The 23,540-nt window shown below is 40.5% G+C and overlaps 1 protein-coding gene across 2 annotated transcripts in view; it reads right to left on the reverse strand.

The window, feature by feature from the left end:
* The window catches only part of tiam1a (TIAM Rac1 associated GEF 1a), a 303,246-nt gene extending 282,010 nt beyond the window's left edge, over positions 1-21,236 (reverse strand). Inside the window, exon 1 of one of the 2 annotated variants that reach the window (XM_041211695.1) lies at positions 21,106-21,236. The gene's annotated coding sequence lies outside the window, so the exon portion shown is untranslated. Of the gene's footprint in view, positions 1-20,974 lie in introns of both variants that reach the window. The other variant, XM_041211693.1, reaches the window with a different exon arrangement.
* Positions 21,237-23,540: the final 2,304 nt, after the last annotated feature.

Here is a 23,540-nt window from a genome sequence, read left to right on the forward strand (position 1 = left end):
ATCCCTGGGGATGTCCTCTTTGTCCGAGGTGGAAGATGAATTACTGGAGTCGTGGTGTGCGCTGAAAGGTGCCAGCATGGTAGATCTCTATGGGTATACTGTCTGGCCCACAAGCTTTATTGGTTTTCATCTGTTGGACGACCCACTTAAGCTCTTCGATGGTTGATGGATCACTGAAGGAATCTCTGCACAGGGTGCTATGGGACAGCTTGGAAGGTCTCCTCCAATACAGTAGAGTCCTGATTGAGGAGCAGTTTGAAATGCTCCTTCCAATACTGATGGGTGGTGTCATCATCCTTGAGGGGCTGGGAGCCGTCCTGTGATAGGAGAGGGTTTGTCCGGTTAAGCAGGGTCCATAGGTCATCTTAATAGCCTCAAAGAAGTTGCGCATGTCATGCTCGTTGGCGTAGGCCTGAATCATTAATATATATTGTGACCAAAGTGTCACAAATCTTATCCATTTTCTCTCTAGGTACTAGGTGAAAAATATCATCCATCCCTGGAGACTTATTTGCTTTCAGATTTTTTTTTAGCCTGGTTTACATATCATTATTTCTGGATAACATGTTCTCTATCTTCTCTTAGAAAAACTTAGTGTTTAACTATGTTATGGTCCTCATCCTTATTAGCTTCTCCAACAGTCTTCTTACAGTTATGGTACAGGGACATAAATGTATTATCTCAAGTCAGTTTATTTGGTAAATTAAAATGAGTACTACATTTTAAACAGTGCATGTTCAAAATAAGCTACCATGAAGATAGACAAAAATATTAGTCATAGTCGAAATGGGAAGCTTCTATACCAATATTGGGGAATTAAGGCATTAGAAAGACAAAAGGCACCTGCACCTGCCTTTCTTCATGTTCTTAATTTCATAATTACACTTTAGGGTTGATGAAAATTACAACTGGTAAACTGTTGGTCTGAAGAGTTATAACGTAGCCTGAGTTCCTCCAAATTTTTGCCCTACAATCACTCCCAGGCATCCACCATTATATATCTGCTTCAGCAGACCTTCAAGAGCATTACAGCAAGTTGATGATCTACTGCTTCACAACAGAAAAAGTACATATGTCCCATTCAATTAATTGCTGTCCCCTTAATTGTTACAGTAAAAATAGCCTGAGCTCAAAACTTATTTGCTGTTTGATGAGAAAAGTTTGCAGATTATAAGATGCTCATAAATTTCCAGTTCCATATCAGGAAAATACTGCTGGAAGCCACTGCTTTACTTTCAATAATCCAAAGTTTGGCAATCAGAAACAGATGTTTTTAGTAGAGGCTTCTGTGCACTATAAGAATATAGAAAGTCAAACTCTAAAATTACTTAATTATTTCTAGTGCAGGAGGTCAAACACCAACACACATGACAAGACTGAACAAATACAGTGAGTGCAAGGTAACTACAATATCCTATTTTAATTTTGTTTCCTCACTCACAGGCTCTTCCTGAAATGCTTCATCCAATTCAGGGTCAGAGCCTATCCCGACAGGAATGGGATGCCAGTCCATCACAGGGAGCACGCACGCACCCACACACACACACTTAAATATTTGCTTCATTATTTTTCATTTGATTTCCTGTGCGAGTATAATCATATCCTATGAAATGTCTATAACATTGTGCATTTTTCATGCAAAAACAATTAATATAAGCCAGTTGTAGTAGAATGCTGCTTTGCAACATTGCTGCACAATGAGTCATTGCTATCTTTTTCATTATGCATGCAAATTCAACTTACATCACACCCAGCTACCTATAAAGTGAAAGTGTTACAGTGGCACTGAAGTATGTCAATTTGAATCAATAATCTATGATTTGTTTTATTTCCTCTGTCTGCCAGGAAAATAATATATAACACTTGTACTAGAATTGCCATGACCACTTTACCCATCACCTAATAGAAGAATACTACCATCAGTAATGACTTCCCCAAAAGAGGATCTTTAACATACATGCTATTTTGATCTGCACTTGAACAAATGATCACAAATTTTGTTTTTCAAGTTAAAGGGCACTGCCCATGAAACGTTTGACAAACTATTTTTATCTAGAGGTAAAGTAGCCATGGAGATGTATGTCAATCATTTAGGCAGCACAATGAAAACATATTTGAGATTTATTACAATGCATTTCAACATTATTTATATGTCTGTTCTGTGCGTTTATGCAGATAAGTGGGAAGAGAGTTCATTGAAAACTTGCTTCAGGGAAATAGTAGTTTATCCATCTTCAGTTTCCCCAAAGGAATGAAAATAATAAACTTTGTAGTAATTTGATCAAGGCCAGGTGTTTCTGCTTGTTAAAACGTGATGTGTCAGAAAAGGAGAAATCTTCATGCCTTCAAGTTTAATCCTCACCACAAAGATCAGTGTTCTTGGAGCATCAGCCGTGGCTCAGGTGGTAGCACCCATGCCTCTGAATCAGAAGATTTTGGGTTCAAGTCGCACTTCCCGATGTGAGCACAAAAATCAAACCTGATACTCCAATGCTGCATTGTAAAAGCTGCTGTCTTTCAGATGAGATGCTAAAACCAAGGTCCTGTCTGCCTTCTCAGCTGGACATAAAAGATCCCAAGCTACTATTTCAAAGGAGAGCAAGAGAGTTATTCCCAGTGGCCTGGTCAATATCCATCAATCAACATCACTTTAATGGTTTTGTCTCTACCACCCTACCTTATTGTTACTTAAAATAAATATTTTAATGGATAAAGCTTTACCTGCTATCCATTTAATTTTTCATTAATTTTTATCTGGTAGTTCTATTTTCTGCTATTACTTTATCACATTACTGTTTATGGGGAGTTGCTGCGCACAAATAGACTGTAACATTTCCTATGCAAGAACATAAGAAATAGGAGCAGGAGTAGACCACATGGCCCATCAGTCCATCATTTGATACGATCATGGCTGATCTTGGGCTTCAGCTCCATTTTCCCACCCACTACCCACATCCCTTAATTCCCTGAGACTGCAACAGTGACTATACTTCAAACATACTTTATTGGCTGTAAAGGGCTTTGAGATATCTGGTAGTTGTGAAAGGAGCTATATAAATGCAAGTTTTTTTCAGACCTTTTGTTCTTACACACAGTGTCACAACTCACTGGGGATAGTGGACTGTAATATCAAGCCCCACTGGTCCCCAAGCCATGACAAATGTGAAAACGTTTGATCAAACCACCCAATTGCCCCAATTCTACCTAACTATTTAGGTTAAAAGAATACAAGCACCAGGTTTGTAAATTTAATAAGTAAATAAAGAAACATGAACTACTAATTTCTAACGCTGTAACTTAAACTCTACTCCTTTCTTAAATCCCTATCCACACACATACAAGACACATAAGACACAATAACATGGATTTTAAAATTGGGATAAAACAGTTCAATAGCACTAATTCCAGAGTACAGGATTCGATGGATTGATTTTGATCGATGTGAAAACGTGGCTCAAGATGACAAAGATTAGGTCCCTAATATTGAGGGGTACAGGACATTCAAGAAGAATAGGAAGCTAGGTAAAGGTAGAGTGGTAGGACTGTTCATCAAAGAGGACATTGGTGCAATAGTTAGAGATGATCTTGGTTCAGGAGATCAGGATATAGAATCGATTTGGGTAGAGATGAGGAATAGTGGGCAAAAAGTCATTAGTGGGAGTAGTCTACAGGCTCCTAACAGTAACCACACTGTAGAACAAAATATTGCGTGCTTATGATAAAGGGCCGGCAATAATCATGGTTAATTAAATCTATACATAAACTGGAAAAATCAGATTGGCAGCCTGGATGAGGAGCTCTGAGAATGCGTTCAAGATAGATTCTTAGAGCAGCATGTTCTGGAAACAACCAGAGAACAGGTTATATTAGACTTGATATTGTGTAACATGACAGGATTAGTTAACGACCTGAGTCAGTAGCAGCGACTACAATATGATTGAATTTTACATCCAGTTTGAAAGGGAGAAGAGTGGGTCTAAGACTAATATCTTAAACTTAAATAAGGGCAACTACGTGGGGATAGAAGCTAAGCTAGCTGAAGTGAACTGAGAAGCTAGGCTAGAGAATAGGTCAATAGAGCAGTGGCCGACATTTAAGGGGATATTTCAGAGTATTCAGAATAAATACATTCCTACCATAAAGAAAAATTCTAAGGGGAGGACCCACCATCCATGGTTAACTAAAGAAGTTAAGGAAAACATCAAACTTAAGAAAAAAGCATGCAACTCCGCAAAGATGAGTGGCAGGACAAATGATTGGACAGAATATAAAGAACGGCAGAGAATGGCTAAAAGGCTAATCAGGAGAAAGAAATTAGAGTATGAGAGGAAGTTAGCTAGAAATATAAAAATGAAAAGCAAGAGTACTTAAAAAGGAAAGGAGTAAGTGGTCCTCTAGAGTGTGACAGTGGGGAGTTAATAGTAAATAATAAGGAAATGGCGGAAGAAACAAACAACTATTTTGTTTCTGTGTTCACTATAGAGGATACAAAAAGACATTCCAGTAATAGCTGCAAATCAGATGGTGAACGGGAGAAAGGAACTTGATGAAATTGTACTCACTAGGGAAACTGATGGAGCTGTGGGCTGGCAAGTCTCCGGGTCCTGATGGACTACATCGTAGGGTCTCAAAAGAGGTGGCTAATGAGGTAGTTGATGTGCTGGTGTTAATTTTCCAAAATTCACTAGATTCTGGAAAGGTTCCATAAGACTGGAAAGTAGCAAATATAACCGCTCTATTCAGGGAGGGAGGCAGAAAACAGGAAACTATGGGCCAGTTAGTTTGACATCTGTCGTGGTGAAATTATTAGAATTGATCAGTAAAGGAGGTTATAGCTAGGCACTTAGAAGAGCTCAAGGTAATTAGGAAGAGTTTGCATGATTTTGTGAAAAGAAAATCATGCTTAACAATTTATTGGGAGTTTTTCTGAAGGAGTAACATGCACAGTGGATAAAGAGGAGCCTGTAGACCTACTTGGATTTCCAGAAAGCATTTGATAAGGTGACACATCAAAGATTATTACGGAAAATAAATACACATGGTGTAGGGGGTAACATGTTAGCACGGATAGAAGATTGGCTGGCTGGCTGGCAGAAAGCAGAGAGCATGCATAAATAGGCCTTTTTCTGATTAGCAGAATGTGACGAGTGGAGTCGCACAGGGGTCGGTGCAGGGTCTCAACTTTTTACGATTTTCATCAATGACTTAGATGAGGGGAGTAAAGACACAGTAGTTAAATCTGAAACTGACACAAAGATAGGTAGGAAGGTATGTTGTGAAGGGGACATGAGGAGGTTGCAGATAGATATAAATAAGTTGAGTGAGTGGGCAAAGATGTGGCAAATGGAGTTTAAAGTGGGAAAATATGATGTTGTTCACTTTGGCAGGTGGAGGCAGGGTCACTGAATATTTTTAAGGCAGGGGTAGATGATTCCCTTGCCTAACAAGAATCTAAAGGTTATCAGGATTAGATAGGAATGTGGGAATCAAAACATAAGGTCAGCCATGATCTTATTGGATGGTAGGGCAGGCTCGAGGAGCCAGATAGTCTACTCCTGTTCCTATTTCTTATGTTCTTATGATGTCTTCCAAATTCCTTTCAGTTCTTGTTGATGACACGAGGTGGTCTTCCAGCGCTTTCAGTTTTAGTTCACTGGTTGAGCACATGCCTTTCTATGTCTCTAACAGTGATTTTCCCTTTTGCCTCTTTTCAGGGGTTTCCAAAGAGAAAGCAGGCTATAGAGATATGAGGGGAAAAAAAACAGCCAACTATTATTGTGGAATTACTGGAATCTTCCACACACAGGAGAAAGAGATTTTAAGTCTTGTTCCTTTCAGGCTAGGAGCTATTCGGATGTATTGCTTCTCACTTAAAACCTGGTCGCCTGATCAGGAGTCAATTAAAATGCTGTTGTCAGGCAACTCCCTTGGTCTAGGACTCCTTTCCAGCAACATCCTTTCTTTCATGGCACACACTGATTCCAGGTCTGCAACACTGTATTTATATCTCATCCTGTTCCAGTGGATATGTCTTTCAACCTGCAGCCATTGTAGTTCTAATCCACAGTCCAACAGAAAATAAAAATATATGTTCCTTACAACAGCTTTAGTTGTTCTATGTCAAAGCCATTGAGTCAACTGAAGAATGAGAATGAAATACAAAAACGCGCTTTGAGAGCCTTGTACTTTTATCCATCCTATACTGGACAATTTGAGAACCTTTCAGGCCATTTGATTTTTATTTGAATAAATATACAAGCACATTCACAAGTAACTTAAGAGTGATTGGTGTTGGCAACAAAGCAAAGCAATTAGAGTTTTCTCTATGTATGTGGTAGTTGCATTCTGTTGATGTTAAATCTGCACAGTTATACTAAATTACATGCACTATATGTTATACTACCACCATAATGGGAAAATTGACTGTGCAATTATATGCAAATCCAATTGTACATCACTAATTTTAACTCTGCAGCCCAAACATGACCACTCATGAAAGAGTATTGATGAAACAGAAAGCACTATTGAATCTGAAAATTTAAAATTATACAGCTCTATAATTTGCATCATCAGGTCATGCACTCAAGAGGATATAATGATCTTGCCAAGAGTGACAACATAAGCCTTCCATTCACATCTCTCATTCTTTCTGCATATCACTATGGTACCCTAAGTTCGCTTCCACACAATTATTCCTTCCTCTTGCGTCTTCCAATCAACAGCCTTAGGTTGCACATAAGTCAGCAAAGAGGTTTTCACTGCACCTTCTTTCTACTTTCACTCAGAAGCTGCTACTGCCTTCAGAACTACATCTCCTTTTATCACACGTGCTTCTTTATCATTATGAGCACTATGGCAAAATAATAGATTAAACGGTGTTAAGTATTAAAAACCTTTGCCCCACCTTGATACTTACCCACTTTCACATTTCTAACTGGAGACGCTTACAACATATAGGAAGATAACCAGCACACAAGGAGGTCCAGCCATTATACAAACACTCACTGAATGAAACAGACCATCACTGGCATACTGACAAGACACAGAGCAGTCAACATCAGAAGTGCTGAAGCTGAAAGTCTGCCACAGATGGGTTTGTTGGCAGGGTAAAAACAGCCTTCAAGAACCCAGCACTTTTTAAAAAATTATTTCTGTATACCAACATATAAAAGTACTGGAATACCGCCAGGAAGTTTCTAAAACATGCCAGGCAATATGGTGAAGTCCACTGATTTCACATGTGGGGTTAAGAAACTGCAGTTAATAATTAAGGATGTGGTCAACTTGACGGCTGTACAGCTCAGCTTCCACTGCAGGATTCTGACACCAGGGCACAAGAGCAGCCCTCAGGAAAGCTCATACTGCAATCCACGCAAGCTTCCAACCTTCCCATCAACTGTGGGCAAGCTAGGAGATCACTTCAATAATCTCCTACAGTAATCTCTCCAAATGTTAGGTAAAAGTGTTGAACTGCAACCTAATAGCAGACGAGTCATGCAACAGGAATTGAAAATGGTGCTCGTGCTCAAGATTGCATTTCTGGGCCATTTTGGCCCACTGAACTATTGCGCATCAGAAAGCAGGTTATTCAGTCTGCCCCAGCAGATGCAGAGCTTATGCATTTTGCAGGATTTTTGCAGTCTGTAGGGGGCAAGCATGAGATCCTAGAGGTTGCCAACCATAAGCATGTCATGAGCCCTTAAATGAGCCTCAGCAGCTTTCTGCTTTCCACGATGTGCCCACTAGGCAACAGCTCATAGATGTAGGAGCAGGTTCAAGAACACTTCAAACAGGCTTTAGGGCTCTTATCAAGGTGAGAAATTGTTTGAGAGCCTATCCAAAAGCCATTAAAAACACAATACTATTTACAAACTTTGTATGCAGGGAGTATGTAGTGACTGGTGAGTTTGCAATGCTAGGCAATTTCTAGTTTATGAGCAGATGCATTTGGGTATGGGATGGGAGAACTGGGCAGAGGTTGGTTGTGAGTTAATGCAGACAAGCACAGATTTCTCTTCAGCGATCCGCTGTTGGAACCTTTCTGGCTACAGATAATTGTTTTCCCACCATCCTCTATGTCATTAGTGTCATCTCATGCTGAGAGCCCTTCTCTGATATTGGCACCATGTTGGTCTTCATTGTAAAGCTAAGTTATGCAGCATTGAGCACACAACCACCAAATAGGACACTCTTCCAAGCCCATACTATAGCCCTTTCCTTTCATCTCAATTGCTCTTTCAGGACACCAATGGGCTGCTCAATGAGATGTGTAGTTCAACCATTGTTAAGATTGTGGTTTGAGTTCCCAAGAAGAGTCATAAGCCAGGTGTGCAGGGTATTGCCCTCATCTCCAAGCAATCATCCTTTACTGTGCAGAGGAAAACAGACGGGGAAATTGATAACCAATACAATATCAAAGCATCATGGCAGCTGCCAGAAAAGGTGCCCACCCGCATGATCCCTGCTGGTCATCACAAACCAGCTTAATGATAATATGCTTTATGATTCATTAAAACACGAACAGGGAAAAATAGTGCAATGATCCTCTGGACTGAGGAGAATCCTGCATTCTGTGCAAATCCACAATCCATTACTGGTAGTTTTAAATGTCCATGGAGAAGTGATGAACATGTTTGCACTTAGAAACGAGACATCAATCACCTATTTAATACAGACATGAGCTGCAAAGTGGCTAGACAATCTCTGAGCAGCTAGAGACAAAGCACTAGCAGTGACTACAACGGGCAGTGATGCTATGAGCTGTAACAACTAGTTGCAAGTCTTCTTGCAAGATGTTAGGATTTACAATGCCCTTAGTTAATTTTTTTTTACAATTTTAGTATCCCAGGTCTTCAGAGGTCAGTTTTTAAGAATTTATTAGGGCAGTGTCTCATTACTTTGGATGTCAATTTCTTAATTTTTTTAAAGAGTTCATTGTTAAGTTCTTTTTAATGGTCAGGATCTCAATGATTTAGAGATCAATGGATTGACTACCATAGCAAGCCAGCTGGGACACAATGCATACACATCCTGTTCTATGTGGAAACTCCAGGACACTTCATGCATCCTGGATAACCGTGTGCACATGAAGATCTGCTAGTTGCTTGAGTTCAAGCCTGAGAGTCATTGTGGTGCATTTACAGGTGTTTTCATTTTGAAGGCCAGGAGGATAACAACTCCTTAGAGGAATGCAATAAAATTCAAGCCCCTGTCCCCATGGAAGATTTTAACGTACACAGGGTAAAAAGAAACAGCAGAAATGTAGTAATTTGGGGGGATTTGATAGCAGGGTTTGTGTCCTTACAGGTTTAAACCCGTAAAAACAAAATATGAAAGTCTACAAAATGATGTAAAATAACTAGAATCAGAAGTGGCCAAGAATTTAGGTTTTCTGATCTGCTTGCCGATTTAATTCATCTACTCTCAGAACTCTCCTAAATACACTTCACATATTAGGTGTATAGTAGAAATTTTAGCAGGAGTGTAAGGCAATCCCACCCATGGATTGAAGGCCTGGCAGATTTTAACAGTCAGCTTTCACTTGAATGCAGCCAGTTGCTCATTCATTTCCAGTGGAAAGCTTCAGGTGGTGGCATTAGGAGAAATTTGTTGACAGAAAATTCACAAGGAAGGGGTGCCTGGAGCAAATGCAATGATGAGCAGTGAGGAGAGTGGGAAAGAGGGTGCCAGGCTTGGATTTTCTTGTGGAACTCAGAGCATCACTCATGTTCCAACTGAGGAAAGTTTTCTAACAACGTCAACTTGAATTGATATAGCACCTTTAATGGAGTAAAATATCCCAAGGTGCTTCATAGGAGTGCTTTCAAACAAAATTTGACACCGAGCCATGCAAAAAAGATATTAGAACAGACTACCAAAAGATTTTTCAAACAGAAAGGTTTTAAGGAACATCTTAAAAGGAGTGCGATAGAGTCAGGGAAGCTTAAGGAGGAAATTGCAGGGCCCAGGTTGCTTAAGGCACAACCATTAATGGTGAAGTGAAAAAAATCAGGAATGAGCAAGAAACTGGAATTAAAGACTGATAAAAGTTGCAGAGCTAGGGAAAGTTGCAAAGATTGGGCCGGGAAAGGCTTGAGAACAAGAAAGAAAGTTTTAAAATGGAAGCACTGTCAAACAGGAAACCAATGTAGGTCAGCGAGCAGAGATGTGATGAATTAACTTGCCAGTAGCTTCTATGGCTTCCTGAAAGCCTTGCCTGTCATGATGGCTATAGCACAGCCAGCTCAAAAGTGGGTTAAAATGTCATCAGGGTCCTAAATATAGGGTAGGACACTGATTTGTATTTATTAATTCTCCCCCCCAGCCGCCACCCCCCCAAAGGATTTCCGGGTTCTAAACCCACTTAGAACTTGCTGGCCAAGGAAGGTGCGTTTGTTACACAGCCAAACAGATTGAGCAACAACTTGCAAATTCTAACAACATACACCAATGGCAGATGGTAAGGAGGAGAGATTCTTAGTCAGCCACATGGCGGAAAGCAATAAGAGCCTCTACCATCACTCTCCATTGCTCCAGGTTACAACATGCATGTAAAAGTCTATGTTACCACAGCAACTCTGACTCTTTGGGGGCCAGGTGGCAGGACAGCTGATGTAGATCAGACTGGTGCCAACAGCATGGGGTTCGATCCCAGTTCCAGCTGGCGTGGATTTGGGACCTGCCTCCTCACCCTACCCATAGTTGAGATCATGGTGCTGTGGGTCAGACCTGCCTTAGGGCAGAGAACTCAAGAAGAAGAAGAATCCCTCTCTCTGACAAAATCAGACTTATCAGTAGATACAGAGCAGAAAATGGAAGGGCTTCATTTGAACTGCTCCATTGCTGCTTTGCCATTGACCAAGGTTGGGAGGTAGAGGAGGAGAATTAAATATCCCTTCTTGATCATGGGAATGTTGCTCCAAAGCTGACCATTAAATAGTCATGTTTAAGACTGCACAGACTGATTTCTCCTTGAAATCACAAATGGCAGAGCAGATCACAGGTGTCTTGGGGCTGTAAATTAGAATGCTAGCATCAACAAGCATAAATTCAAGTTGCTCTGGGGTATAATGAACATTTCTTCTTTGAAACAGTTGAGGTATAACTGCATAATACAAATCAATGCACCAGCTATCACAACATTTCACATACATCACCACCATCTCAGCCAGCTTCCCATGTGCAATTAGGAACGAGCAATAAACTCTGACCTTGTCAGCAACACTCAAATCCCATGACCAAATAATAAAAGGAGATAATTCATGTGCATTTCAGGAGATTACATTTACATTTGGAATGTGTTACAGTACAAAAGAAAATTGGGGTTGCAAAACTCAGTAATATAGCAATTGTACTTTTGGCACGACAGACGTCACGGAGTCTAAAATGGTGTCTGCATCACAGACTTTTGTTGTGGGTTGCACCAGACTCCATTTTCAATAAGTCGTTAAAGTAGGCATAGGGACAGTGCACTGGAAGTATGCGAAGTAAGCAGGTCAGGACATTGGCCAGTATTTGATTTGACTCCAGGGGTACCATTTTCAACCTCAACACTGCAGATGAAGTCTTCCTTAATCTGGCGCAGCTGAACAGGAATTCATCAGCAGGGAGAACTCCCACTAAGCATTATTTAAAGGGATGATCAACCAATTTCAGATCAATTGCTAATTGATTTCCACTGGTTACTGCTGAGTTTGTAGACATATTTGGTTGCTTGTACCACTACTTAAATGTTTCTAGGCTTGGCCTAAATAGCCAAGTGGTTATGATCTTGGGGTTACAAACCCAGTACCAAGAGTTCAAATCTCACAATGGCAAACTATGAAACAATATAACTTCATCTGAAACAGATGGAAACGGGTTTGTACTCGAAAGAGTTACTTAAATGTTTCTGATGCCTACAGGATATGGTGTGGCTTGTTTTTTTTTAAATCATTCAAGGGATGTGAGGGTCATTGGCTAGGCTAGCATTTATTGCCCATCCCTAGTTGTACTTGAAAAGATGGTGGTGAGCTGCCTTCTTGTACCACTGCAGTCCATGTGGTGTAGGTACACCCACAGTGCTGTTAGGGAGAGTTCCAGGATTTCAACCAGCAACAGTGAAGGAATGGTGATATATTTCCAAGTCAGGATGGTGTGTGGCTTGGAGGAGAGCTTCCAGGTTGCGGTGTTCCCATGCATCTGCTGCCATTGTCCTTCTAGATGGTAGCAGTCGTGGGTTTGGAAGGCGCTGTTAAAGGAGCCTTTGAGAGTTCTTGCAGTGCATCTTGTAGATGGTACATACTACTGCTACTATGCATCGGTGGTGGAGGGAGTGAATGTTTGTGGGTGGGGTGCCAATCAAGCACGCTGCTTTGTCCTGGATGGTGTCAAGCTTCTTGAGCATTATAGGAGCTGCACTCATCCAGGCAAGTGGAGTGTATTCCATCACACTCCTGACTTGTGCCTTGTAGGTGGTGGACAGGCTTTGGGGAGTCAGGAGGTGAGTTACTCATCGCAGGATTCCTAGCCTCCAACCTGCTCTTATAACCACAGTATTTATATGGCTAGTCCAGTGCAGTTTCTGGTCAATGGTAATCCTCAGAATGTTGATAGTGAGAGATTCAGCAATGGTAATGTCATTGAATGTCATGGGGCGATAGTACGATTCTCTCTTAAGAGATGGTCATTGCCTGATATTTGTGTGGTGTGAATATTACTTGCCACTTGTCAGCCCAAGCCTGGATATTGTCCAGGTCTTGCTGTATTTGGACATGGACTACTTCAGCATCTGAGTCGTTGTAAATGGTGCTGAATATTGTATTGAAGATCTTGGTTCTCATTTCAAGGATTCTGCTCAGACCACTTGCTCCCAGTCATAGGTGCTGTTGCTTCCATTCCTGTGGACAACAGCATTACATGGAGAATGGGCAAAGCACAAGTTGCTCTCGGATAGAGGAGAAGAAAGGCTCTCAGTAGGACACCAGCATCTTCAGGGATCAATTCTTCTCCCTTAGCCTTAACGTGTAGTTTGAGCAATGTCACCCTTTTACAAAGGAGATGCCCACTGAAATCAGCCATTTGTAGCAGGCAGACTTGTAGCTCAGAGCAGGCCAAGAACAGTATTGCTGCTGGCTATGTAGATGATCACAGCCATGAAGTTTTTTTTACTCTGGGTTCCTTCAAACCTGGAGGCAAGAGACATTCCCAACATCTCAGTTTGCTGTCCACTATTTATATAAGGGAAATTACTAGGATTCTGTAAACAAGAAGAGCTGAATACATTCCAATTTCTCTTTCCACTCTCTCTTCTCTGCAACTTCTCTAGAATTGCACACATCTCAATGGTGCAGTGACAACACACACAAGTTGCTTGGCGGGTGTCATGTAAATTCAGAAGTATTGCAACCAGAAGTGGTTCCACTCTCTCAATATGCAGCTGGCATGCGACCAAACTCAAGCAGGCCAATGCCCAGCATCCTGGTAACTGTCATGGTGCATTCATTCCGAAGCTCTACCATCGCCATTGAGGCCACCATGAGAAATCCTAGGGTGCTCCATGGCAAGAAGAGTTAACCTGGCTTATAACTCCAGTGCACAACCAACATACACATGCACAGCATGCATATAACAAGAGCCATACAGCCACACAAAATGTTAAGCAGACTACTGGGAAGTGTAAGCAATTCTTCTGCTGCCAGGACCGCAGTCAAGGAGCCCTGAGTAGCACATCACACTATTCATCATGTCTGCTGCATTCTACACAATCTTGCCATCATGAGGGCACAGCAAGCATTTGCCACCAGCTTTTAAGTAACCAGCTTAGGAGGAGGGGGAAAGAGGAGGAAGCCCCTTTCCAGCCAGAATGTTCATGATCAGCTCATCTGGCTGCCCTATCAGTAAATGTGACCCCAATTCCTCATTCTACACCTTACCTTCCCTGTAAGGGATCACAGTGTCCTCTTGGCCACAATGCTGAAACAAAAGCCACCAGAAAATAGACATTCTAAATTAACTTCACAAATTAAACCGTCCAATATTCCAAACAGAAGGCAATTAATAATTCTCTTAGGGACCATCTTCTATATGCCTTTGCCTATCCTAGGGCTCCTAAACTACCCCAGTGGCTGCGGAGACTCAAATGGCCTTTTAGAAAGGCCTTGATCAACTCCTGAAGACCCCTGGCTTCAGATTACAACTCTTGAGCATAGACAACTGCAAGGTCAGCTGGCTGGCTGGCAGGCAGGCAACAAAAAGGGCACTGGTGGAATGGCAGTGGTGGGAGCATGAATGTTATCATCATAAGAGAAGGCTCCAGGGAGACACAATTACTCCCTCAGGGTAGTGCCTTCGCACTCCGAGCAACGTGTTAAAGGGCAGACTGCCTGACTGCTGTGAGACCCTGCAAGCTCCTTTAAACACTGGAATTTTCAGCCATGAAGGCAGCTGACTGAGCTTGCATGGCAACAAGCTGCCCTCGCAAGCTCATCTTGTCCACGAGACCCACCCTCCTGTTCCTTTGAACCTATTCCTGTTAAACTGTTGGCTACCTTCCTGGGCCCCACGTTAGCCAATAGGGAACGGTTCTCTCTCTTCAAGTGGTTGTTCCCCTTTCCTTTAAATCTGCCATCATTCACCCCCAATAAAAAAAACCTCACTGTCCTTGTAAAATCATCCCATCTCTAAGTTCCTTTTCTCCTTCAAAAGCCCTTCAATGTGCTGGGGCCTCCCAAATCCATGCCCATCTTTTCTGGAAATCCCTGTTTGAATTACTACAACCAGGTTTCACCCATGCCACGGTACCAAAACTGCTGTTATTCTGTTATTCTTTGTGACAAAAGTAAACTATCCCTCCTTGTCCTTTTTGGCCTGTCTGCAGCTTTTGACATGGTTGACCACACCATCCTCCTCTAGATCTCTCCACTGTTGTCCAGCTGGGTGGACTACTCTTACCCGGTTCTATACTTATCTAAATAATTGTAGCCAGAGTATCACTTGCAACGGCTTCTCTTTCTGCTCCTGTACGATTACCTCTGGTAGCCCCAAAGATCTATCCATGGCTCCATCCTATTTCTATGTACTGTCTTCGGCAACATCATCCAAAAGTACAGAATAGACTTCACATGTACCCTTGACAACACCCATCTCTACCTCACCAGCACCTCTCTGGACTCCTCCACTGTCGCTAAGTTAATACATTGTTTATCTAACATCCAGTACTGAAGGAGAATAAATTTCTTCAAATTAAATATCAGAAAGATTGAAGCCATTGTTTCCTGACCCCACTCCAATCTCTGTTTCTTAACCAACAATTCCATCGCTCTCCCTGGCAACCGTCCAAGACTAAACCAGTCTGTTCACAACCTTGGTGGCATAGTTGACCCCAAGATGAGTATCCAATCACATATTCACACTATAATCTATTTCACCTCCATAAGATCTTGGTTCATCTCTTGCTGAAATCCTCATTCCTGCCTTTGTTGCCTTTAGACTTGACTATTCCACTACAGTCCTGGCTGGTTTCCAACAGTGTACCATCCCTAAATTTGAGGTCATCCAAAACTCTGTTGCCCGCATCTCAACTTGAACCAAGTCTCATTCACCCATCACCACTGTGCTCACTGACCTACATTGACTCCCAGTCAAGCAACAACTCAATTTTAAAATTCTCCTCTTTGTTTTTAAAATTCCTCCACAGCCTCACCACTCCTTATCTCTGTAATCTGTTCCAGCACCACAGCCCACTTCATCTAATCTGGCCTCTAAACCTAAAAAACCTCCATTACTCAATTCCCATTTGTCCTATCTGATTCATGCTGGCTTCCAGTCCACAAATCTTGCATTTAAATCTCTGTAGTCTCACCCCTCAATATCAGTAACCACCTTCCACCCTACAACCTCCCCTCTATGAATTCTGAATTTATCTTCAGTGCTCTCTTCTGAATCCTCTCCAAAGCATCATGTTCTGTACAAGGGTTTAGAATAACTTTTATATCGTCAATAGTTAACCTATTTGATTAGCTTTGTTGATAAAATGTTAATCAAAATACTTGAAGCTGCGAACAGCTACATATCGACTGGAAATTTCAATATGAATAACAATCATACCCAAATCATTTTCTTTATTCATGTTTACCAAGGAAATTCTTAAACTATGCAATTGTTAGCTGCTTTATTGCAATATGCATTCAATATGCAGATCTTCATTGAAATTTGTTTTCTTTAACACATATAGAAATGGCTCATATTGATCCATGAACTGGATACATATGTACGGCTGATGATCAAGCATCTGGTTGAGGCACAATGAACACAAAAATGTTTGTGGCTGTACTTAGTTTCCTTTCCAAAGATCAACCCAAACAAATGTCGAGGGTTTTTGCTAAGTCTGTAGGCTTTTTACGTATTTGGTAATCTAGAAAATATATGGTTTACAACAGGATTGAACTGGGAAAATGCCAATGCTGCACTTGATAGGCTTGCTACATGTCATCAAACTAATAATCACTTTACCCCCTCTTCCTGCTTTCATTACTGAGATCCAGAGGGACACAACAGGTGTTTTCCTGGGTGAAAGGAAAGTACCCTTTTATTGGGAAGACTTTTGAGTCTAGTCTTTAGGAAGGTGGACAGGCACTAGTGTGATTCATATCCAGATAGCAGCCAATTGTCACCAAACATTGCAGAGAGATCTCTTCACAAACAGTCCTCTTTACAATCTCCAAAAGCATTGTTTTATTTCACTTTTTTTCCCCCATTCTCAGCTACACAATCAGTCCTGCATCAAACAGCAGAGAATTTTCTTCTTCAACCTGCCTATTATCAGTTTGCTAAAGGTATGAAAACATTATATCCCCCATCAGAAACTTTTCTCTGACCAAAGGAGGAACGTTAACCCTACATAATCCACACCAGTGCATGTCTATGTGAGTGATAGGTGAAAAAGAGAGACCCACTATAATACATTATACTGCTGTAAGTATCATGGTAAAGGATATGTGGATGATAAAAGGTTAGATTGTACACATGAAAACAGGTGAATTCGTGTCTTTATCCTTTGGGTACATTTAAATGGTTCTGCAGTCTGCCCTGTAGCCATTTGCAAATGACCAACTCTGATCATTATTACAATGCCTTAAGACCTTGCTCATGACCTCCACCAAACCTGAAAAACCAATTCTCAATTACTTATTTTGAAGTGCCTTATAATTCTTCAAAAAGCCTGTACCCTCTGCTATTGTATGTGCTCAAATTCTCACCTTTGCTTCCCACTGGGATAATCTCTAACAGTATGTTCTGCCATCCTTCAAGAAAACATATTTATATCGGAAAATCCATCATTAAGATTTCCTTCTCAGCCACCAGAGTTGGAGAATACTAGATGGTGGGGTAGCATCAAATGGATAACTGTGCCACTTCATGGCTTTCTCATCTCATCTGTTTTGTGATGATGGTCAATCCAAGTTGCACATCCATGTACATTGTCAAAGACTGCAACATTTTTCGGATTGTCATACAACCTTGGAGTATCACCTTGTCATGTTTGCCATTTAATTGGGAGCATCCGCAACAAGTTCAGGGCCATACAATGTTCATTTCATGGCCGTACCTGATCTTATAACAATTCAAATTATAACTGACATATCTGAATGAATCAACCCTCCCTAAAATGCTTGTGGTATCCAAAAGGGAGGTGCTTTTATTAAAAACATTTGTGGTGGCCTCTGTTACGGAAGGCAATTGCAAATAATTGGAAAGATTCCATTGAATATAGGTCATTGCAAAATAGTACATTTACTGACACTAAACTTAAAAAAATCAAACAGTTACGTACCATTATCACTGATAACAACGTACTTGTACATTTTTCACCAGAACAAAAAGAAACAAAATTCCTTAACTGGTTACTTCAGCACCGCTAAATGATAATGACAATGCAGTTTTACAAGGACATGATAAAGTAATGTACTGGAATCCCAACGTGCAAGACATAATTCAAATGTGTGATTTCCCCAGAGTGAACCCCAATGCTTATTTGGATGTCCAGCTTTAAGTTGCACTTCCCTTCAGGTATTTACCCAGAGGAGGGAGAGGTTAACAATAACTTATGTAAAAGAACTCAAAACCTGAAGCCAATTTTGCATACGTCCTGTTTAGCTGATTAGCATTCACAGCAATTGGAACTTGTAAACTATGTATCCAACTGCCCAATTGAGTTAGGAAGAAATAGAGGCATAAGTTCAAAAAAGATAGTCAAAGACCGGACATCTTACGATTCCTCCACCTTTGGGGCCAATGTGTGAATCTAACCCAGGTGGCTATCTAGTTCTTGAATACTTTAGATTGTCACAATCCAGTTTTAGTAAATGTAATTCAGTATTAAATCATCACTCACACTTAGAGATGGCTGATAAAGGAATTGGAAAAGAATGCGTTTTCCAGTTTTCCAACTTTTACAGTTGAGGTATATTGTTAAGACAGGGTAATTTTTCTCTTCATGCCACTAATTACACATGACCCAGAAGTGTTTCATGTATAATGGGTGTTTATAATGGGAAAACATCCCAATTCCTAACACTGACATTTCTCAGTACAGAGGGAAACAGAGGTATTCATGATTCAGGGCAATCACTTTATCCAGTTGTGACGCGAGTTTAAAACCTGTTACATCTTTGAACAAATACAGAGACAGAGAAAGGGGAGGGAAGAACAAAAGGAGAGATTAAATGACAAAGGGGATAACAGTAATGGGACAAATAAACAAACAAAAGATTGCTCTGAAGGACGTGTAAGTGGAGAAAACAGATCGTCAATAACTACCATCAGAAAAGACAGGGGCAGTGATTATGATCTGAAATAATAGAACTCACTGTTGAGTCTGGAAGGCTGCATCATCGAAAGATGAGAGGATTGCAGATGGATCTGAAATGTTAAATGCTTCTGTACCAATAAATACAACCTGAACCTCCAAGTGTTTCCTGATGCTCTGTTTATATTTCAGATTCCAGAATCTGCAATATTTTGCTTTTCTACTGACATTTCTCACCTTGCTGAAAATAGAAGTTCACTCTTCATTCTGGGACCAATCTTAACTCAAAGTCCAGGGATGAAAAAAAAGTATTGGGCTTCTAACTGAATGGTAAAAAATATATCTTATTTTTTCCAGATATGCTATTTGTCAAATTGAAGGTAGGATCTAAAAATCTAAGATATACAGCATCCCATGACATCTTCTGCACTTATTTTCAACAACATTTTGACTACTTAATACTGATTTCTATAGATCTGTACAGCCCAAATAATGATGTCCATGTTGACTTACTGCAATTCTACCTGTTCAGGTATCACAAATTTGAAAAGGTACAATTCCAAGTTGTAAAGCAATGCTTTAAAAAAATCAATTATCCATTTCACCATCTCCTGAAACAAAAACATAAATGCTGGAAAAACTCAGCAGGTCTGACAGCATCTACGGAGAAACAGAGTTAAGGTTTCGATTCCATATGACTTAGGAGGTGTGAAGAAGAGTCATGTGGGCTCGAAACATGTTTTTCTCTCCACAGATGCTGCCAGATCTAAGTTTTTCCAGCATTTTCTGTTTTCATTTCAGATTTCCAGCATCCACAATATTTTTCTTTTATTTCGCCATTTCCTGAGTTTGGCACTCAAGTGCAAATGCCTAAAGTCTTTGAAGAGTATCAAGCCAAATCCATTCTGTTCCACTTTAGATTTGATACCTAGCCTTTGCAATCATGTAGAACTATGCTTAAATCGTAGTTATGTAAAAAAAAGTCAAATTTGCGAATCTGATATTATTTGCAACATTTCTATATCTAAAACCCGCAGAAAGATCTTCAAACGTAAAGTGGCTATCTTGAAAACTCGTCAGGTGCACCCAGACGCGATTTCAGAAGCAATATGATTTTTTTAAGCAATAAGATACCAAACAATGAATTTTATAATCACGAAACAATAGTCGCCCCGAACCATCTCAAAATGGTCAATGATACGAAACTTTAAAAAATATATTGCTGACCACTTGAAAATCTGTAGCACGCAATAAATTCACAAAAACCCAAGGTTTTTAAGCATTTAACAACGCAGAATTTGAACGCTAAATAGATTTAAGTCCACAAGCAACACACAGTAAATACTGAGGAGATGGATCAATTTGCCCCACAACGCCTCAGTGTCAAACCCAAAACGTTTCGAGTTGAATGTGGCACAGTTCTACACAACCCAATAACCAACACCAATATTGTTAGAAAATCAGCTGATTTTGTATCTACTCGTCTAGGGAAACAGTACATCGCCATTCTCCCCTCCCCAAAATTGTTAACCAAAATCCAATAATTTTGCTACTTGCGCTCACTTTTCATAAAATGTGGGGATCACGGAACAGACTAAAACCCGAACCGCTACCTTAGATCATGTGGAACAAAACACGAGCTGCAAAAGCGAGTCGAGGCTGCAATGGATATTCAATAACAAATAATAACAATAAGACGCAATAATACCGATGCAGCTGGACTGGTTTCCGAAACCCAAGACCCCAGCGGGCAACCCCAGTTCGTTCAACGAGCGAGAGATCTGATCACAAAGAATAAGACCTATGATAAACCTATTTACTCAATATACTGAGAGCAGCTTGGCTGCCTTAAGAATCTGTAACAGCACAAAGAAACGTTCGTTTCTGATTTAAACAAAATTATCAAAGAAAACAACCGAGCATTGACAGATCCTTGACAAATCGTTATTTGATTCTACAAGGAGAACAGTGGACTTCTGATTTAGGAGATATTCGTAATTTTCGATTTCCAACAATCTAAACGACAGAACTCGTGTTTCCGAAATAAAATACCAGAATAATTCAATTGAGAAAAAATGTTCGAAAGATACTTTGGAAAAATAAGCAGACCTCCCACCGTACGGACCAGCCCCACGTCTCTGAGGATGCAGAGTAAAATGAGTGGAAGCAGTTTTAAGTGAAATGTACCTAATTATGTTCAGACTGCGGGAAGGAGAGCGGCGGACGTTCGAGCCTGGAGGAATCCCATGGGTCTGATTCAGGGCACAACACAGGAGCGAATGGGGATTCATCTTCAACAGTGGCTGCTCATCACTTACCGGAAAGGTCGCTATTCACGGACTTTAAAATAATACATTTCAACCAAATTAAAATTAAATATTCGCAAAGAGGTCCGAACGGGTCACTTCACAACAGGATCGTTTTGGAAAGCACCGCCGCCGCCATGTTGTTTCCGAGAGCGCTGCGAGGGGGCGGTGCCGATCGGCGCCAGGGAGCCGAAAGTGATTGGCTGCACAACCCATCAATCAGAAAGGCTTATAGCCAATCGCCAATCGCTACAGCAGGTGGCGCCAGGCTCCTCGATCACTGGCGATTGATGCCGGTTGTACTCACCATAGCCAATTGGGAAGAGTGAGCGCGGCTCCTGGTGGAAGCACGTTGAATTTGAAGTCAAGGGAATTAGGTGACTCTTATGTCTAAAGGTACATAGATCATTAACGAGTAAGTCGTTTGCTCTGCAGAAACCCTTTTGAAAAATGTGTTCAGTTGCACTGAGCACGTATCCCCAAAGCTATTTCAACCATCTATGGTCATAGTAAATAAAGCAAAGTACTGCCAATGCTGGAAATCTGAAATAAAATCAGAAAATGGTGGAAATATTCATCAGGTCTGGCGGCATCCATGGAAAGAGAGAACAAGAGTTAACGTTTCAAGTCAGCGACCTTTCATCGGAACGGATGCTTCTGATGAAAGAGACATTGCGACATCTGTTGCTGGAGCTAACTCACATAACCAATAAATAAAGCATATTGTAATTCATGGTGGTGTGAAGCTCGCCTTTACAACTCAATGATGAATTCTAAACATTTATAATTTAATTACTTTATTAATGTACGTTTTTACAATTTTCACAAAAATGCCAGAAATTCTGCCGTAAGGTGCAACGTGAAGGAAATATTATAGACATCACCGTGTTTTTTAGTTGTGTGTGGCGTGAGACCATGGGTTGAGACAAGAAAAGTGTACACAGTAGTAGTGAAGATGTTCCTCTTTTTCCCCTGGATGCAGTGTTAACATAAATTTAATCTTTTTCTGAAGGGTGTGGGTTCATTATGGCATTACTGGTTGTAAATATTTTCACACCTTTGTTAAATAACAAAAGGCTTTGCAAATAAAATGATTAGATTGCATGTGAAACTATGGTGACCCTAATGGAGAATTGCAGCATAATCATTAGTGACCTTTTTTGATAAAATGCGTAACATTCCATTTCAGAAGCGTATACATGGTGTTCTTAATGTTGTACTGAATATATTGGGGTTATGATTAAGCATACGCTGCGAACTGCTTTTAAGGTCATGATTTTGTGGCACCTGCGGGTTCAGCTGAGTCACGGGGATTGCGAGGGTCCTATTTCTACAAGGTTGAATGGAGTGCCCAATGTAGAGGTCCTGTAGTGCAGTTGATTGGAAAGATGTTCTCAATAGCTTGTTCCAAGTTGAGCTATCTTTCTTGCCTTCTCTCACCCTAAGTGTGGGGGTAGAATAGTTTCCAGGCAGAAGATTACCTGATTTTTCCACAGCTCTAGATGTAGTTTGTACATTAACTGTTCATACAGACTTAAATTCCACCAACATCTTTTATGGAGTGATTCTCACTTTGGGGTTTGGGTTGTCTTCTTGTAGCCAGCAATGACACCCGCATCAGTTTGCCCATTGTAGAATACTTGGTCTTCAATGAGTAGCCCCAATTGACAGATTCCCATTGTTGTCTGTATCCCTTTAATTTTCATGTAGATTGGGAAAATCAAATTGGTAGAGATAGCCACGAGGAAGAATTCAAAGAGTGTATGCGGGACAGTTTCCTAGAAGAATATGTTGTGGATCCATCCAGGGATCAGGCTATTTTGGATCTGGTAATGTGTAATGCAGCAGGTTGAATAAATTAACTTAGAGTAAAAGATATTCAAGGAAACAATTACCATACTATGGTAGAATTTAGCATTCAAACTGGGAGTGAGAAACTTGGGAGAGAAACAACTGTGCTAAACTTAAATAAGAGTAATTACAAAGGAACGAGCACAGAGTTGGCTGGAGTGTACTGGGATAGGATTTTAGCAAAAGAAACAGTTGATGAACAATGGCAGATGTTCAAGAAAATAGTTCATGACTTGCAACAAAGATATATCCCAGTAAGGAAGAAAGATTCAACTATGGGGATAAACCAACCATGGTTAACCAAAGAAGTTAAGGATAGGATCAAATTAAAAGAAAAGACATACAATGTGGCAGAGATTAGTGGTAAGCCAGAGGATTGGGAAAGTTTTAAAAACTAACAAAAGATGACCAAAAAAATAGAGGGTGAAAATAAACTTTGTCAGTAAACTAGCAAGTAATATAAAAACTGACATTAAGATCGTCTTTAAATATATAAAAAGGAAGAGAGGCCAAAGTGAACATAGGCCCTTTACAGAATGAGGCTGGGGAAATAATAATGGGGAACCAGGAAATGGTAGAGGAGTTGAATAAATACT

The sequence above is a fragment of the Carcharodon carcharias genome, chromosome 18 (genome assembly GCF_017639515.1).
Source record: "Carcharodon carcharias isolate sCarCar2 chromosome 18, sCarCar2.pri, whole genome shotgun sequence".
Taxonomy (NCBI): Eukaryota; Metazoa; Chordata; class Chondrichthyes; order Lamniformes; family Lamnidae; genus Carcharodon; species Carcharodon carcharias.